The sequence below is a fragment of the Mustela erminea genome, chromosome 2 (assembly GCF_009829155.1).
Source record: "Mustela erminea isolate mMusErm1 chromosome 2, mMusErm1.Pri, whole genome shotgun sequence".
Lineage (NCBI taxonomy): Eukaryota > Metazoa > Chordata > Mammalia > Carnivora > Mustelidae > Mustela > Mustela erminea.
This window is the reverse complement of record NC_045615.1, coordinates 23,346,280-23,365,337: the sequence shown is the minus strand read 5'-3', so window position 1 is coordinate 23,365,337 and position 19,058 is coordinate 23,346,280. Positions and strand designations below refer to the sequence as shown.

Below are 19,058 nucleotides of genomic sequence, written 5' to 3'. Positions count from 1 at the left end.
TGGAGGTAGTCCTGAACACTTAAAACTCAAAACTGCAACAGAAAACCAAATTTGGGTTTCTTTAGATGCTCTTGAGTATAAATAATGTGGATTCATGACTTGTCCTTAGTCAGAAGGTAGCTGTCTACCTTTTTATACCAGTGGAGCGTTTATGTGAACTAGTTTGGAGGTCCAAACCTTTCTTAACACTTCCTAATTAGGCTGAAATTCCATCATGGGATTTGTGCTGACCTCATAAATAATGAATGTGAAATTTAATTTTCCAGTCACAGGTGCCCGGTCAAGGTTACAGACAATTTATGTATCTTTGTAGGATAGTCTGTGACATGTAACCATTGTTCCAGTGCTGAAATGCATGGGGCCTAGTGTAGAGCCTGTTTTTATGCCATGGTTGAAAACTTCTGAAAGCTTTTGTTTCTTTGAACACTGTAGAGACCAGTCAGGTGCATTACTGCCTGACCCACAACAATTTTGCAGAATTTCTGTATATTTCTTGACTTGGTTGGATTGTTTGCTTTTCTTATCTCTGGAAATACTTGAGTAAAATAAAAACAGTAAGCACAGTAGCCACCTTTGGTTTCTGTTTCTAAACATATTGAAACCAGTAATAATCAAAGAAGATAACTGATGATTGATCAAAGACAAAAATAGATATTACTGATATGTTACATTTTTCTGTTGTTTGAAAATCACCTATGATGCACCTGTGAACAATTGGAGAGAAAATGTCTTTAAAAAATTAACTTCCTTTATATGGCTATCTAACCTTCCAAAAATAAAGTGACCCAAACATGTAGCTTTTATGAAAATTACAATATGGCTTTTTAAATTATAATACTTGGCAATTAGCAACACATAATACAGAGTGCTCCTGCCTGAAAATTTTATATTTAATTTTGATCTTGCAGCATTACACTTTAATTGTATAGTCTCACACCATCAAAAATAAGTTTAAAAATGCATGTTTTCATTTTTACATATGGTAAAACTTTCTCAAGAAAATTAAAATACTGTTATCTTTTCATTGAATAATAAATATGGGTTTCCCTCTGATGAAATTAATATAACCTATACTACTCAGTAGAGAACAGAAATGTTAAAGCATACATTAAAAAGTGGCTAAGAGTACTTCATTACCAAACCAATTCTGCAGTTTCCAAAGACGTTTGGAAAATATTATTCACCTCTTGGGGAAAACCTTTGGCAGAAAGCTCAGTTTTGCTTGGCATTCTGTTTGCATCTGTTTAGTGTCTGGTTAGCCTGTTCTTAATGTCAGTTGTATATATACTCTCCTCATGTTGTGGAAGAAAAAACAACTTTAGTTCTCAACCCATATTTATTTTTCTACTGATATTTAATCTGTATGTTGAGTTTAAGTTTTAGGATTCCACTGTGATAGTTTAAAAGTGTAATGTTTGCAGTAGTGACAATTCCCAAGTAATTGAATGGGATTTTGGAGTTTTGCTGCTGCTTCTATTATAGGCTCTTTGTTTAAACATCCCCATGGTGTAAAATAAGGACATCCTATGAAGTATGGTTATGTTGCTGATATGAAATGAACCTTTTCAAATTCTCAGACATTTAATAGCATGACTGCAGAATGCATATTAAAAATTTTCTAGGTAAAAGGGATAGAATGAATGAAAAAAGATGGAGAAAAACAAAAAGAAAAGTAGTAAAATTTAGTAAATAATGTTACCTACAAAATCTATTTATGTGTAATGAAAGATGAAGCATAAATCTCATTATTAAGCCTTTTATTGGAAAATTTGGTGCCTGAATAAAATTATTCCCACTTTATATTGCCTTGCTTTTTAATTATTGAAAGTTTGATTATCTAAAATAACCATTACTCTCTCTAAAATGAAGTCAATGATCTAACATATAAGAGAATATTAAGGAGTATAAATTCATAATATTTATGTTAATATTGAGATGATAAATTTAAAAGAGAAAAGCCATTAAATTTGGATGACTGTTACTTCAAATCATCAAATGTTATTAGCATAAATGTAAATATAAATGTAAAAGCTAGATTTGGCATCTATTTAATTGATACTAGAGGGAAGTATATGATGTGCATATATGAGTCTATGTTTTTCCTTGACATATGGCTTGACCCCTGGTTTATCTCAGAGTGGAATTTATAGTTGCTGAGTTGTGCTGTTTCACCATCATTTTTGATATTATATTACAATTTCAACTTATGTTATAGGGAGAATTTCATTCTTAATTATACAGTGACTTTTCCTTAGTCTTTTTAAATTTAGAGCCTGGATTGTCATTGTCTAATTACCTCCACAAGTTGTATCATGTGAGTTATTCTTCTCACTAACACTTCAGGGTTTCTTGCATCAGAGAACACATTTCATTTGAGTTTATCCTTTTATGGTAACTGATCCGTAGTAGAGGTTATACTTAAATAATTTTGATAGGACTCTTTAATTAAATTCAAAGCATCATTCGCCTTCCTTCCAAATATAAAGTGTATCTTTGAATGGTGGTGGACCTTGGGAAGGAACTATGCATTTATATGTGCCTACTTTGTGATTTTTTAAATTTCCACAATTAATCTAAGATATGGTTGGGTTAGGTTATTATTATTCCTACTATAAAAATGAAGAAATTAATATTTAAGAGAGTAGGTAACCAGTCCAAAATTGTACAGGCTAGTCAAATGTGGAAATGGGATTTGAAGCTAGGTCTTTCTGACTCTAAAGACTTTACTTTCAACTGCTAACATGCCAACTTCCTACCAAAAAAAAAAAAAAAAAAAGAAAAAAACAAAAGCCTGATTTCAAGCTTTACTACCACCCTCCCCTCAAAACCCTCAGTTTGTTTCTCAGCGTCCACAGTCTCCTCTCCCCGTCTGATTTCCTTCACCTCACTTCTCCTCTCCTTCACCCAATGTCCTCCGTGTTATTCCTTATGCTCCACAAGTAAGTGAAAACATATGATAATTGCTCTCTCTGTTTGACTTATTTCACTCAGCGTAATCTCCCTACTCCCATCCATGTTGATACAAAAGTTGGGTATTCATCCTTTCTGATGGAGGCATAATATTCCATTGTATATGTGGACCATATCTTCTTTACCCATTCATTTGTTGAAGGGCATCTTGGCTCCTTCCAGTTTGGCAATTGTGGACATTGCTGCTATGAACATTGGGGTACACATCGCCCTCCTTTTCACTATGTCTGTGTCTTTGGGGTAAATACCCAGTAGTGTAATTGCAAGGTCATAGGGTAGCTCTATTTTCAATTTCTTAAGGAATCTCCACACTGTTTTCCAAGGTGGCTATACCAACTTGCATTCCCACCATCAGTGTGAGAGGGTTCCCCTTTCTCTACATCCTCTGCAAAACTTATTGTTTGCTGTCTTGTTAATTTTGGCCATTCTAACTGGTGTAAGATGATATCTCAATGTGGTTTTGATTTGAATCTCCCTGATGGTGAATGATGATGAACATTTTTTCATGGGTCTGTTAGCCATTTGTATGCCTTCTTTGGAGAAGGGTCTGTTCATGTCTTATGCCCATTTTATGATGTGATTATCTGTTTTTTGAGTTTGAGTTGGAGGAGTTCTTTGTAGATCTTGGATATCAGCCCTTTGTCGGTAGTGTCATTTGCAAATATCTTCTCCCATTCCGTGGGGGTGCCTCTTCGTTTTTTTGACTGTTTCCTTGGCTGGGCAGAAACTTTTGATCTTGATGAAGTTCCACAAGTTCATTTTCGTTTTTGTTTCCTTTGCCTTTGGGGATATGTCTTGACAGAAGTTGCTGTGGCTGATGTCTAAGAGGTTACTGCCTATGTTCTCCTCTAGGATTTTGGTAGATTCCTGTCTCACTTTGAGGTCTTTTATCCATTTCGAGTTTATCTTTGTGTATGGTGTAAGAGAATGGTCAAGTTTCATTCTTCTATACATAACTGCCCAGTTTTCCCAGCACCATTTATTGAAGAGATAAATGTCTTTTTTTCACTGGGTATTTTTTCCTGCTTTGTTGAAGATTAATTGACCACAAAGTTGTGGGTTCATATCTGGACTCTCTACTCTGTTCCACTGGTCAGTGTGTTTGCTTTTGTGCCAGTACCATGCTGTCTTGGTGATCACAGCTTTGTAGTAAAGCTTGAAATCAGGCAACATGATGCCCCCAAATTTGTTTTTCTTTTTAAACATTTCCTTATTAATTCAGGGTCTCTTCTGGTTCCATACAAATTTTAGGATTTTTAGTTTCAGCACTTTGAAAAATTCTGGTGGAATTTTGATCGTAATGGCACTGAAAGTATAGATTGCTCTAGGCAGTACAGACATTTTAACAGTGTTTATTCTTTTGATCCATAAGCATGGAATACTTTTCCATCTTTCTGTGTCTTCTTCAGTTTCTTTCATGAGTGCAAATCCTTTACCTCATTGGTTAGGTTTATTCCTAGGTATCTATGGTTCTTGGTGCTATAGTAAATGGAATCGATTATCTAATTTCCCTTTCTATGTGTTCATTGTTAGTGTATAAGAAAGCAGTTGATTTCTGTACATTGATTTTGTATCCTGTGACATTCCTGAATTGCTGTATGAGTTCTGGTAGTTTGGGGGTGCAGTCTTTTGGGCTTTCCATATAAAGTATTATGTCATCTGCAAAGAGAGTGACTTCTTCTTTACCAATTTAAATACGTTTATTTCTTTTTGTTTTCTGGTTGCTGTTGCTAGGACTTTCTAGTACTATGTTGAACAACAGGGGTGAGAGTGGGCATCCTTGTTGTGTTCCTGATCTCAAAGGGAAGGCTGTCAGCTTTTCCCCATTGAGAATGATATTCTCTGTGGGTTTTTGGTAGTTTGTCTTTTAAGGAGTTTGTCCATTTTATCTAAATTGTTTATTTTATTGGCATAAAGTTGTTAATATTCTCTTATTTTAATTTCTGTAGAAACTCTAGTGATGTCATCATCCTCAGTGCTGATATTGGTAAATTGGATTTTATGTATTTTTTTTGGTTGATCTAACTAGAAGTTTATCAATTTTCATTGTTCTCAAAGAACTAGCTTCGATTTCATTGATTTTTCTCCATTTTTCCCATTTTCGATATCATTGATTTTTACTCTGATCTTTATTGTTATTTTCTCTTGCTTACTATGGTTTTCATTCATTAGTCTCTCTCTCTCTCTCTCTCACTATGGTAGAAGCTAAGGTCATTGTTTGAAAACTTTCTTTTTACATAATACAGACATTCAGTACTATGTTTCTTCGTAGACTCTGCTTTGACTGAATCACATAAATTTTAGTATGTTGGTTGTAATTTTTATTCAGTTCAGAATGTTTTCTAATTTCTCTTTTTATTTCTTCTTTGACATTTGAATTATTTAGAAGAGTGTTACTTAGTTTCCAGATGTTTTGAGGTTTTCCTGCTATATTTTTGTTACTGTTTTCCAACTTAGTGCTGTTGTCAAACAACATACTTTATACAATTTGTATTCTTTTATTTTTTTTATTTTTTTATTTTTTTTTCTTCTTTTTTTTTTATTTTATTTATTTTTATTTCCAGCATAACAGTATTCATTATTTTTGCACCACACCCCGTGCTCCATGCAATCCGTGCCCTCTATAATACCCACCACCTGGTACCCCAACCTCCCACCCCCCGTCCCTTCAAAACCCTCAGATTGTTTTTCAGAGTCCATAGTCTCTCATGGTTCACCTCCCCTTCCAATTTCCCCCAACTCCCTTCTCCACTCTAAGTCCCCATGTCCTCCATGCTATTTGTTATGCTCCACAAATAAGTGAAACCATATGATAGTTGACTCTCTCTGCTTGACTTATTTCACTCAGCATAATCTCTTCCAGTCCCGTCCATGTTGCTACAAAAGTTGGGTATTCATCCTTTCTGATGGAGGCATAATACTCTATCCCCAGGGGTACAGGTCTGTGAATCACCAGGTTTACACACTTCACAGCACTCACCAAAGCACATATCTTTTAAACTTATTGAGATTGACTTTATTCCCCCAAATGTGCTCTACTTGAATAGAATGTGTATTTAACTGTTGTTGGGTGGAATATTTTATAAGTGTCAATTAGATTAAGTTGCTTGATAGTATTGTACAAGTGTTGTGTATGCTTACTGATTTTCTGCCAATTTATTCTACTAGGTACTTAGTTTTACTTAGGGTTTGGAATCTGAGTATAATTTCAGTTTTATTGATTTCTCATTCTAGTGCTGTCATTTTTTGCTTAAGGTATTTTAGAGCTCTTGTTATTAGGTACATAAATGTTAAAGATTGGTATGTCCTCTTGATTAATTAACTTCTGTATCAGTATGAAATCACTTTATCTCTGGTGATATTTTTGCTATAAAATACTGATATTAATATAACTACATCAGTATTTTAAAAAATATTTTATTTATTTATTTGACAGAGAGAGATCACAAGCAGGCAGAGAGGCAGAGAGAGAGAGAGAGGAAGGAAGCAGGCTCCCTGCTGAGCAGAGAACCCAGTATGGGGTTCGATCCCAGGACTCTGGGATCATGACCTGAGCTGAAGGCAGAGGCTTTAACCCACTGACCACCAGGCTTTAACCTGGTGCTGAACCAGGCATTCCTACATCAGTATTTTTTTTTTTTAAGATTTTATTTATTTATTTGACAGACAGAGAAATCACAAGTAGGCAGAGAGGCAGGCAGAGAGAGAGGAGGAAACAGGCTTCCTGCTGAGCAGAGAGCCTATTGCGGGGCTCCTTCCCAGGACCCCGGGGTTATGACCTGAGCCAAAGGCAGAGGCTTTAACCCACTGAGCCATTCAGGCACCCCCTACATCAGTATTTTTTAAAAAGATTTATTTATTTGACAGAAAGAGAGACAGTGAGAGAGAGAACACAAGCTGTGGGAGTGGGGAGGGAGAAGCTCCCCGCCAAGCAGGGAACCCGATGCGGAGCTTGATTCCAGGACCCTGGGATCATGACCTGAGACCAAGGCAGGTGCTTAACCACTGAGCCACCCAGATGCCCCCAACTACATCAGTATTATTTTAATTAGTTAGCATGACATATCTTTTCCATTCTTTTCCTTTTAATTTATTTCTCTTAATATTTTAAGTGGGTTTCTTATAGGCAGCATATACTTGATTCCTCCTTTTTTACCTAATAAGAAACGCTCATTTAAAATTTTTTTAGGGGCACCTGGGTGGTTCAGTGGGTTAAAGCCTCTGCCTTTGGTTTGGGTCATGATCCCAGGGTCCTGGGATCAAGCATCAGGCTCTCTGCTTATCAGGGAACCTTATTCCCCCTCTCTCTGCCTGTCCCTCTGCCTACTTGTGATCTCTCTCTCTCTCTCTCTCTGTCAAATAAATAAATAAATAAAATCTTAAAAAAAAGCTTTTAAATTGGGAATATTTATGCCATTTACATTTAATGTTATTATTGATGTGTTTGGGTTTAAAGCTACCATCTTGCTATTTATTTTTTATTTTTTCCATTTTTTTCTCTTTTTCCTGAGTTTTGGATTCTATTTTTTATTCCGTTGTACCTCCTTTATTGGCTTATCAGCTGTAACTTTTTGTTTGTCATCTTAGTAATTGGTTTAGATTTATAGTATATATCTTTAACTTAAAACAATTTTACATTGAAATAATAGTATTATATTACCTCATGAATAATACTGGTAACTTGCCAGTTTGCTTCCACTTTTCTCCTGGCCTTTGTGCTATTTTCATATATTTTACTTATTATTATTTTTTAAAGTTTTTATTTAAATTCCAGTTAGTTAACATACAGTGTAATATTAATTTCAGGTCTACAATATAGTGATTCAACACTTCCATACAACAGCTAGTGCTCATCCCAACAAGTGCACTCCTTAATCCCCATCGCCTACTTAATGTTCTATATGCCACAATCCATTGTTAATATTTTTACTTTAAACAATTCTTTTAAAGAGATTTAAATAATGATTAAGTCTTTTATATTTACCCAGAACCCTGAAACCATGATATGAGCCAAAGGCAGATGCTTACTTGACTGAATCACCCAGGTGTCCCCAGACTTTTTTCTTTATATATTTCAGTTTGGATGACTTCTACTGATGTACTTTCAAATTTACTAATCTTTCCTCTTGTAATGTTTATTTCTTTTAATCCCATTCAGTGTATTTATTTCTTTTTTTTATCATAGACATTGTAGTTCTAATTTCTAGAAATTGTATTTCAGTCTTAAATATCTTCTAGGTTTCTGCATTGCATGCTTAGTATTTCCTCTAGCTATTTGAACATATGGAATATAGCTGTTATAGCTATTCTAATGTTCTTGTTTACAAATTTTATCATCTGTGTAATTTCCAGGTTGGTTTTGATTCAATTTTTTTTCCTCATTATTGGTCATATTGGCCTATTTTTGCATGCTTGATAACTTCTGATTGGATGTCAAACATTGTGAATTATATCTGCTGGGTACATCCTGACCAAAAGTGGAAGTCCTATAAATTTTCATATAGTTTTAAATACAAAATACCGCAATAATATCAGAATCAAAAGATCCCATAGTGAAAATGAAAGAACAACAGAATTTTGGCTCAATGTTATTTACCTAGAAGCCAGCAAAATGCAACAAGCAGGTCAAATTCAACCCAAGGCCTGTTTTTGTACAGCATGGGGGCTAATGTTGGTCTTTACATTTTAAAAAAGTTATAAAAGAGAGAAACAAAAACTCAATAGAGATTGTATGCAACCCACAAAGCCTAAATATTTACTTTGTTCCTATAGGAAAGATTTGAAAAAAAAAATCCTAAAAGGTCTAAGTTTACTAGTAAATTATTACAAAGTATAAATTAGTTGTGTCATTTAAAAAATTTCATCCTTCAGTATTTGAGAAAATAGAAACTTTTCTTCCTGATGTGAATTATGAAGGAGGAATATTCTTTTACTTTCTCTTGGCACTTCTCTACCAGTCTTCCAGCTTTGTCAGTAATATTATTTCTCTTTGTCAAAGTTTAAAACATTCAAATTATATTCTCTAACAAATTACTATAGTTGTTTAAGTAGATTTATTTAAAATGTTTCAATGCCCACCAACACTTATTTTATTCATTCTTGCTTTTCCATTTCTGAATCCCTTATTTCAGTTTTCATAAAGGTATTGTAGAAATTATATTTCTTATGATTTTGTGTGCTTAATAAAGTCAGTTGCCTGAATCTCAAAAGAAAATTTTAATGAGTATAAAATATTAAAGCCATATTCTCTTTCTCTCAGAAGATTTTGGTCATTGTTCCATTGTCTTATGGAAATTGCTGTGAAGAGGTATGGAGTTAGTCTAATTCCCATGATTAGAAAAAATATATTATTTTTCCCACCTGGATCATGATGAATTAGGAAATTATCATTTATTATAGTTCAGAATGCTTTTTTCTGTTCCATTTGTTAGATTAAATTTATCTGTTAAGTCATTTTGTTTATCCCTCATGTCTATTAACTTCTCTATAATTTCTTTAATAATGCATTTGCTTTAATTCATTAACTTATCTACTAACTTATTTATTTATTCAACATAGGTTCCACACATATAGATTAACAGTTAACAAGAACAACAACAAAAATCTCTGCCCCCTTGAACTTTGCCTTCTGGTACAGGGAGAAATACAATAAGCTAATAAATGAATAAAAATGCCTAGCAGGTGGTGATATGAGAGTGTTGTGGAGAGAATAAAGCAATCATAAGCTAGCAGTACATGTTGAGGGGGTTTAGGAGTTCCTGTTTTTTTTTTTTTTTTTTTTTTTTTTTTTCAGGAGGTGTCTCCAATGAAGTAATTTTTGAATAGGTTCCTGAAGAAGGTAAGTTGTTAGCTAAGTGGGTATCTGGGAAGAGAATTCCAGGCAGAATATTGAAGACCCTGAGCCAGTCTGTCAAATAGAAAACATGGCAAGTCTGTTCTATTTGACAAGCAAAGAGGCCACTGTAGTTAGAGCAAAGTTTGCAATGGTGAAATGGAAGAAGATGAAGTTAGAGTGGGTAGCAAGTGGTGAAATTGTGATAATGACTTTGGATTTTACTCTAAGATGGAAAGACATTAGAAGATAAATTCATTTCCTGTTGCTGTGTAACAAATTATCACAAATTAAGTGGCTTAAAACAACACACACATTTATTATCTCACAATTTGAGTGGGCCAGGATTCTTGGCATGGTTTGAATATGTTTTATGCTTCAGTGTCTCACAAGACTTTATTCACTGTATTGGCCAGACTGCTTCCTCAGCTGGAGACTTGACCGGGGAAAAATCCACTTCCATGCTCATTCAGGTTGTTGCCAGAATCCGTTTCCTCATGATTGTATAACTGAGGGGCCCAGCTTTTTCCTGGCTGTTAGCTGAAGTTAACTCAGATCCTAGAAGTCACATGCAGTTCCTGGAGGCTCTTGCAGTTCTTTGCCATATGGTTGGTTACTTCTTCAAGCCTAGAAGGAGAGTCACAAATACCTATTACAGACACAACGATGCAAGGTCTCAGAGAATAAATCTCAACACAGCCATGACATGAAAATTCTTTTAATGTTACCATTATTCTTTAAAAGATGACATAGAAATCTCATTGACAAATCAATTAGTTTTTGAATTTTTTAGAAACTTCTGTTGTTTTAAAAATAGAGAGATTATAGGGGTGCCTGGATGGCTCAGTTGGTTAAGCATCTACCTTCAGCTCAAGTTGTGATCTCAGCGTCCTGGGATCGAGCCCCGCGTCAGCTTTCTGGTCAGTGGTGAGCCTGCTTCTCTCTCTTCCTCCACCTCTCCCCAGCCTCTGTTCTCTCACTGACTTGCTCTACCTCAAATAAATAAATAAAATCTTTAAAAAAAAGAGAAATAGATTGTAATGACTGAAAGAGGCATATGAAACATGGGTTTGTTAGGTTGTTAGGGAGTAATATTGAGCTGGACAATTTCTAAAAAAAATCCACGTGTGTCCTTTAATCATGGATATTTTTTTCTTTGTGTACATTGAGTATTCTGATACTGGATGTCAGTAGTTATGCATTTCTTAAGACTGGAAAGAAATTTGCAATTTTTTAAAATGTACAGGATTATGCTGCCAGGGGCTCTAAGACTAAGTAGAATTTTGTCTTAGAGGCAGTCTTTTTTCCTGAAAGGGAATAGGTTAATAAGTCCTTTTGGTCATTGTTACAGGATAAATCATTGTTCTTTTGGTAGCTCTGGAATTTGGAGAAATAATCCAAACCAGACACTTCAGAGTAGGGTGTTATGTATTCTGTTCAAAACTGAAAATCTGATATGACTGGACAGAAGTCTATATGGAAGAGAAGTGGTCCTGAAGAGCTTAGGATTGATAGGAAGGGAAACTTATTGCTGGAAGACACAAGTATCACTGAGTTTTAAAATATTTATCTTGAATCTAACCATCTTACCAATTTTTAAAATTCTGGTCATAGTCACTATTATTATACAGTCTTATTAACAAAAGGAGATGGTTTATCTCTTCTTACGCAATATTTATGCGTTATAAGTTACAAGACAATTTTGAATAACAACAGTGATGAGGATATCCCTCTTTAGACTCTGGTTTGACTTAAAACTGCTTTAGCTCTTACTTTTTGAGGGGGGTAGGTCAACTTTGTGTCATATAGTTTCCTTTGATTAATCTTTCCTCATTTATCCACATAATTTTTACCACGATAGTGAAAAATACTGTCAAACTGGTACATATTATCTCCCTATAATTGTATATTGGTATTATAATCAGAAGAACAATGCTTCCCTCAGGTTGTCATTTATAGAATTTATCTACATACCTTGTAGTTTTAGCTATTGATGAAGCAGTGTGTTATAGTAGAAAGACATTAGATGTAGAATTAGAAAATATCAGCACTGGCCTTGGACCCATCATTTATTAGCTGCATAAACTTAGATAAGTCAGTTACTTTCTCTGAGCCTTCGTTTTCTCATTTAAAAGTGGAGATAGTATTGTGTTATTTATCTCATAGCTTTGTTTCTAGGCAAAAAATTTAAAATAATGTTTCTGAAAATATTTAAACTGCAAAACACTGAATCCATAATTAGGGTGACTATTCATTCCCAGGGAAGACTTGTTTATGTCTGTTACCCTGGCTTAGTTTTTAGAAGCATCTCTCTCACTCTTAAAAGTCCTAATTTGAATAATAGGCTTTGTCACCCAAAATGTCATTGTTACTTTCTTTATACCTGTCTTCCTGGGTAGACTGAAAACTGACTGATGGTTTTCCAGTTTTGGGTCACCTATAACACCTAGCCCAATACCTTTTACTTAGGGCTCTTAACCTTTAAATTAATGAATATTTTTAAATAGGTATTGAAAGCTGTGATAGTTTTTTGTGATGAGCATTATTAGCATTACCTTGGCTGATATCAGAACTTAAAATAGGTTGAGTGGGAGGAACTTATAGCTATATAATATGCTGCTTTTTACAACTTGTGAGCCAAGTATAATTTAGAGATGTATCTGCAATGAACTAGAAAATATGCTTTTAGAGTCATTAATTTGGTTAAAAGACCTGTAAAACACATAGTGAGTCTGTGACCTGTGCTGACAAATAGAACTCCTGAAAAGAACATCATAAGATCAGAAATGAAGAGATAATGGTATTATCTCACTTTCTGTGGTTGGTATGAATAGTTTTAAGGACTTATTTTTTTGAACCAGCAGATTTAAGGTTCTTTTGAGCTTTTATGCATGACTTGCTAGGTTATTACTATCTTCTTCTCTGTAGATCTTGAAAATTTTAGGCATTACTTCCTTACTCAGTCTGAGAAATATGCATTCTGGGTCATATCTTGAAGCATTTATGTTTGGAGAACCAACAGTCAGTTACTTTAGAGAAGATTTTGTGTTTAATAATGTCAAGAACATGATATAATCAAGAGATCTATCTTAGAAACTTTGAATTTAGGTTAGAATGAAAGAAAACAATTCGTCTTTTAAATGTTCACAAAAAAGGAGGAATAATCCAAAATCAAATACTTGAGTTGCTGCATTGACAAAGTAACTTCTTGGATTTTTATTTTTATTTATTTAATTTTATTTTATTTTATTTTTGAGCAAAAAGAATCCAAGAAAAATGTGGGCCTTTTTATCAGGATCATTAAATGGCAGTGAAGTAGTCAGACCCATAAACTCTCCAATAATGTGGAAACAATTACTTGATGGTAGGAAAAAATGAATGTCTCGTCATTATTGCAGCATCTTAACTTGCTAAATTAAAAAAATTGAAAAATATTTTTTTAACCTCACCTTTATATATATACTTCACTCTTGGGAAAGAGAAATTGCTGTTTACTTCATCTTTTTGAATGTAATTTTTTTTAAGGAACTGGAGATTTTAATTTACTGCAAAGCTTGTTACTGCTGTAGGTTTGTTAGTTGTGGAGGTGATTTATATTACAGACTTAGGCAGCTTGTCCAGCTAATTATACTCTTGCTGTGTTTGAACAGAACTATGGAGAAAAACTGCTTAAATGCCTTTTGTATTTTTTTTTTTTTTTGGTAACAGTCACTTTGTAGGTATGATAAGAAAAAAAAAGTGCCCATTACTTTTCAGATTGCTTTTAAAATTACAGTAGCATTAAAACAATATATACTATGACACTTAGAGAAACCTAATATTTGAATAGTGACTGTGATTTTTTTTTGAAAGATATGAGATGAAACATTAGTGTACCTTTTCTCCTTGTTTTCACAAACATATAAGAAATACACTTGGGGTGCCTGGGCGGCTCAGTTGGTTAAGCGGCTGCCTTCGGCTCAGGTCATGATCCCAGGGTGCTGAGCATTGGGCTCCCTGCTTAGTGGAGAGCCTGCTTCCCCCTCTCCCTCTGCCTGCCACTCTGCCAACTTGTGCTCTTTCTATTTCTCTGTCAAATTTGTAAATAATATCTTAAAAGAAAAAGAAATATACTTTGGGGGGTACCTGGGTGTCTCAGTCATTAAGCATCTGCCTTCAGCTCAGGTCATGATCCTAGGGTCCTGGAATTGTCAGGCTCCCTGCTGGGTGGGAAGCCTGCTTCTCTTTCTCCCACTCCCCCTGCTTGTGTTCCCTCTCTTGCTGTCTCTCTTTGTCAAATAAATAATATCTTAAAAAAAAAGAAATACACTTTGGAAAAATATATACAAAAAGTAAATTCTTAAAACCAAAGTAGAATGGTGGTTACCAGGGACAAGGCAGAGAGGAAAAGGGGATATTGTTTAATGTGTATAGAGTTTCAGTTCTGCAAGATGAGAAAGTTCTGGAGATCTGTTTTGCAACAATGTGAGTATATTTAACACTACTGAATTATACATTTAAAAAGGTTAAGATGGTATATTTTATGTGATTTTTTTTAATCACAGTAGTTATTAGAAGCAACTCCTCACCTGGTCAATGTAGTCTGTTTTCTGTAAATAAACTTTCTGAATGAAAAATGTACCCAGAAATCTACAATAAAGAAGCCTAGCAATATTTATGGCTCACTGTCTTAGTGAATGATGTTTTCCTTGGAAGTCATAATAGTAGGGTGCCTAGGTGGCTCAGTTGGTTAAGCATCTAACTCTTGGTTTCAGTTCAGGTCATGATCTCGTTGTGGTGGGATGGAGCCCCAAGTACAGCTTGTGCTCAATGAGGAGTCTACTTGGGATTCTCCCCTCTTTGCCTCTCCCCCTGCTCATGCTCAAGTGTTCCCTCTCTCGCAAATAAATAAATAAATAAATAAATAAATAAATAAATAAATCTTTTTAAAAAGCCATGATAGAGTAGGATAAAAGATCAGTCATTTGAAAAATGTATGTTCAATTGTGATAAAATCAGAACTCTGAGTTAGCTAGATGAACATAGCATTATCATGTCATTATTGTTGCTGACTTGGCATTTTAGGGAAGCTAAGGTAACAATTATATTCTATGTCCTTAATGGTATTCTTAGTTAACAAATGGAAAACATCTCATGCAAAGAGAGATATATAATAGGGATAAAGTTGTTAAGGAAGCGTACTCATAATACTCATTTACCCCTTTGTCCAGTAATACTAATCTCTTACATGAAGTCTTTCATTTTAACTTTTAACATGCACAAGAGTCACCTCTTTGACTGAACTTCTCTCTGCCCCCTCCACTTAGAGTGGGAGTGCTAATGAATAATGAAGTGGCTGAAAATAATCGCTGACTGACTAGTAAATGATGGAACATCAGCTGTGTCGTAACAGTTTGCTATAACTAAATGTGAGTAATGTGGATCACATCTCAGGAATATTAACATCATATTGTGATGTAATGATTTATAAAAAAATACATATATGGTGTTGACTAAGAAGAAGAAGAAGAAGAAGCTATTAAGCAACCGAAAGCATTTAATTAGGGTCCTAGGGATCACAATCTGAGAGACACAGACACCTGAAATTAAAAGTGTGAGTGGAGTGCAGGCTTATAAAAGCAAAAATCATAGGTTTATATAATTTATTTTGGAAAAATTATGATTGGTTCTGGCAGAGTTTAAACTGGCTGCCTAATAACACAATTAGCTACTTAGCTACTGATACAGTATTATCTATCTTAGTCCAGAGTAGAAGGATATGTTCTAGGAAGTGGTGGAGTTATAACTGACAAAAGTCAAAAGTTCATGGTGTTGGAGAAATGAAACTGGAGACAGATGGAAGAAAGAGATGTGTATAGGCCCAACCTCTTCAGTGTCCTTTTGACTACTTTAAGTGAATCTCTTGGCAATGGTTACTTAATTTTGAATCTTTCACTTTGGTCATACAGATGATCAAAATATAGTTCTCAGACATATTTGGTCTTTATCTACAATTCCTGAATATGCTTCAGAACCATAAAAGTGAAATGAGTATCTTATTATTAATGAAAGTGACTTTTGGACCCCACCCAAGGGCAAAGGCTAATTGCCAGAAGGAACCAATCATGTGAGTAGAGGCATGGAACTTCAGTCTGACTGCCTGACCACCAAGGAGGGGAGACAGACTGGAGACTCAGTCAACCAAGGACCAAAGACTTAGGCAATTATGACTATGTTATGAAACCTTCATAAAATTAAGTAGCTTTTTAGCCTTTTTTTTCTTGAGAGCTTCCATGCTTGGGGAATCAGAATGCTTCTATGTGCCACCAAGCCAGGCCCCAGGCTCCGTGAGGACAGAAGCTCCTTTGAGATCTTGCCCTAAGTATTTCTTCTTTTGGCTATTGATAGGTATTTTTTATAGTAACCTTTAATAAACTGGTAAACATAAATAAGTGTTTCTCTGGGTTCTATGAGCCCTTATAACAAATAATTGAACCTAAGGAGGAGATTGTTGGAACTTCCAATATGTAGTTGATCAGTTGGAAGCACAAATAAACAGCCTGGGGCTTACAACTGGCATCTAAAGTGAGAGTTGTAGGGGCAGTCTTGTGGGACTGAATCCTTAACCTGTGTGATCTGGTAGTTTCACCGGCATAGGTAGTGTCAGAATTGAGTTGAATTCTTGGACATCCTTCTGGTGTTCAAGAATTGCTTGCTATTTTATGTGAGGCCACCCCCTGTTCCCACACTGAAATTCGTCTTAGGACACCTAAAGCCATGTCATGCCAGTTTGGAGGGGTCATTAGAGAACATTTAGTCTAAATACCCATCTGATGTTTAGTTTTTCTGACAGAAGATTAAGAAAAGTATCTCTACAAACAGTATATTCCAAATTAGTTGTCAAGTAGGTTCTTTTGCCCGTGACCTTACATATATTTAATGAATGGGTAAGAGTCCCCAAGTGGGTAGGAAGGGGGAACTTACTGCTTGAGGAAAGATCCCATTTCAATCTTAGTTAGCTCTAACCATTAGCCATTTTCCTCACTAGATGACACAAAACCTGTGTTTGCTTAAATTTTTCTTTCTTAGGTTAAGCATTCCCAGTGTCCTTACATGTTCTTCATAAGACATTCAAGTCTAAAAAAAATTGATCTTAATTGCTGTCCTCTAAGTATATTACACTTAAAAAAATGTTTCTTTTTAAAGTGCCTACGGTGTAATACTCAAGGTAACATTGAGTTGTTATAAGTTTAAGTAAGACTATATACTATGTTGGTTTTAGACACTTTTTTCTGTTTGAATTACTGTTGGGATTAGTAATGCTTGAAAAGAATGACAGCACAGAAAATGATCTATGTTACTAACCAATGTTACCATGTTGTTTTTAAAAATGATTCTTGCTTTATGCTTCGTTTGCTTACTGAAACTGGTCTCTCTGTTGCCAAAACTCCAACCTGGTGGATCTTTTATCATTCTTTCCTGCTATCATAGTAATGTTTATTTTTTCTGATTATAAAATTATCATTAAAGAAAAATTTAAAAATATAGTAAAATTTTAGGAAAAATATGATTCATAATCATTACTCAGAGATAACAATTCATCATTTTAGGTATTTGTAGGTATTTTTAGGTATTTGTACTTTTATAAATGGTATGTGTGTGTATATATGAAATATATGTAGTAGAGAAGGGATTATATTATAAATACTTTTTTTACTTTATTTTTTTCTGTTAAAATTATGTATTATAGATAAATATATATCATTATATATTTATATTATATATTGCATATGTAACTATATATATATTTTATTAACATATAATGTGTTATTTGCCCCAGGGGTACAGGTCTGTGAATCATCAGGCTTACACATTTCACGGCACTCATCATACCATACCCTCTGCAATGTCCATAACCCAGCCACCCTAACCCCCTATCCCCCACCTCCCAGGAACCCTCAGTTTGTTTCATTATATATATTTATATAAATATATATATATATAAACACACACACACACACACATACACATATGTATATATATACACACACACAAAATATATATTTTGTATTATATATAATACAAAAAATATATTCTTTTTTATTTTTTAGATTTTATTTATTTATTTGACAGAGAGAGACACAAGGAGAGAGGGAACGCAGTGGGGAATCGGAGAAGGAGAAGCAGGCTTCCCATTGAGCAGAGAGTCTGATGCAGGTCTTGATTCCAGGACCCTGGGATCATGACATGAACAGAAGGCAGCTGCTTAACCAACTGAGCCACCCAGTCACCCCTGTTAAAATTATATTTTGAACTTTCTTATTTTTAGGATGTATTCCATTTATTTATGAACCTTTTCTTATATACCAGTTCTTCAGTTGTTGTCCTTTAAGTTATTTATATTTTTGTGACCATGAATGATCCCATAATGGACATGTTTATATGCAAATGTTTATCTCTGCATCTGTGATTATTTTTTGAATATATTTCTTGAGGGATTATTAGATCAAAATATTTGAACATTTCTTAAGTCTCATAGTAATCTGTAAAAGATAGGGTAACTATGTAGTTGATCAGCCAAACCAGGACACTTTTACCAGGACAAATACACAACTAACTGGACAGAACTGGAACAACAGGTTCAAACAGAGATTGGACTGAATGAAATGGGAAATAGGATCCTCCTGCTAAAAGAAAATGTGATTATTTCCTTTTAAAGTAAAATTCCTCCAGTGCTACCCCCATTAGAATTTTAAAAATCCCTTAGCATGACTGATTTTTAGTGAAGGTCATAAAAGTGTGTTATAACAATTCATTATTAAACACAAGAATTTTTACTTTCTTACTCATCAGAGGTCTGTTTATGAGTGAATGTATAACTGCATTTTTAGAAATTATACACATGTCCATATACACACACAATATAAGACCTACAGTGTAACTGCATAAAATGATAAATAGAACTTAATTTGACACATTTCAAAGCATTATTATAAAGAGGAAGCTTGAACTAAGTAACCAACCAACAACTATATAAATAATGAAAGATGAAAGAACTTTATTAATCTGTATTATCTCCCAAATAGAATTAGAAAGAAATTATACTCAACTATGGACAGTTTTGGAGAGATAACTTTCACACTGAAAGTGAATAAATTCTTTGGCTTTATTAATAAAAGACTCTTTAAAAGACAGTATAATATTTAAGTATGAGACAACTATTTTAATGCAGTCTTTTTCTTTAGTCTTTTGCCTTCATTCTACTTCCATTCTGTGA

At 34.3% G+C, this 19,058-nt stretch overlaps 1 protein-coding gene across 9 annotated transcripts in view; it reads left to right on the top strand.

Annotated features, from left to right (window-relative positions):
* The window catches only part of IQCM (IQ motif containing M), a 482,329-nt gene that overhangs the window by 33,653 nt on the left and 429,618 nt on the right, over positions 1 to 19,058 (top strand). For 2 of the 9 annotated variants that reach the window (XM_032332472.1, XM_032332474.1), the window contains exon 1: positions 14,810 to 15,210. The exons of 6 other annotated variants lie outside the window; for them this stretch is intronic. The gene's annotated coding sequence lies outside the window, so the exon portion shown is untranslated. Of the gene's footprint in view, positions 1 to 14,808; positions 15,211 to 19,058 lie in introns of those variants that run through there. One more of the 9 variants, XM_032332483.1, reaches the window with a different exon arrangement.